Below are 1,190 nucleotides of genomic sequence, written 5' to 3'. Positions count from 1 at the left end.
ATGGTCTTCTCTGTCTTTGGGTTTGACATTAACAATAGAGGGAGATACAGAATACTTGATACAGATTCCTTGCAATGCATTTCTTTGCACTCAGAGGTCCCTGAGGGATCTTCACAAGTCAGTCTTGAATTCTTCTTATAACACATGCTTCAGAACTGTAACTAGCTCTATTGAATATTGTTTGAAGTTGTTTCTGTGTTCATTGCTATGGAAAGATATTAAAAATGATGGCTGAGATATTGCAGAAGGGGTACATCCATGAGCAAAGAAGACAAGGCTTCTTTTCAAAAGCCCTGCGAATGGAGAATGCTATGCTTCCCAAACATTGAATTAAGGGGTAATGCTTTTGCTTTGATTTGTAGGCATAACGGAACATAGATTAACCAACTAGAAAATGGCTTTTATGTAGAGTGCAAGGAGTGAAAAATATTTTGCATCCGAAAAATAACTTAGGAAGCAAAATTTGATAGCTAGCTGCTTCTAAAAAGTAACTAGCTCTATTGTTTATGAGAGGTTACTTCCATCTTCGTTGTCATGAAAAAGTATAGAAGAAGAAGGGGTTACATATGTAGAAGACAAGAGGTCTCTTCCAAGTACTAAGAATGGGAAATTCCTTGCTTCTCAACAAACTGAATTAAAGGGGTAATATTTTAACAGATGTTTTTGCTTTGCCTCTGATTTGAAAGCAAAACGGACATAGTTTAATAATAATAATAATAATAATAATAATTTAATTTATATACCGCCCTTCTCCCGCAGGACTCAGGGCGGTGCACAGCATATTAAAACAAGTACAAATACAAAATACAAAAAAATATAGACCCCTATAAAACCAAATTAAAAACCAAATATTAGAAGCTGTTATTCCTATTAAAATTATTCTTAAAATCATCCCTAAGTAAAATCCTCCCTAGGTCAGGCCCGCTTGCTGGAAAAGCCATGTCTTGAGGGCGCGGCGGAAAGTAAGGAGATCCGGAATCGTCCGGTTCTGGGGGGGTAGTTCGTTCCAGAGGGTGGGGGCACCCACAGAGAAGGCCCTCCCCCTGGGGGTCGCCAGCCGACATTGTTTGGCCGACGGCACCCTGAGGAGACCCACTCTGTGGGAGCGTACCAGTCTATGGGAGGAAATCTGTGGCAGAAGGCGGTCTCGGAGGTAACCAGGTCCGATGCCATGGAGCGTTTTAAAGGTG

This window comes from Protobothrops mucrosquamatus, unplaced genomic scaffold (genome assembly GCF_001527695.2).
Source record: "Protobothrops mucrosquamatus isolate PMUCROS unplaced genomic scaffold, P.Mucros_1.0 scaffold26634, whole genome shotgun sequence".
In the NCBI taxonomy this organism is placed as follows: Eukaryota; Metazoa; Chordata; class Lepidosauria; order Squamata; family Viperidae; genus Protobothrops; species Protobothrops mucrosquamatus.
Note: the sequence above shows the minus strand (reverse complement) of the source record.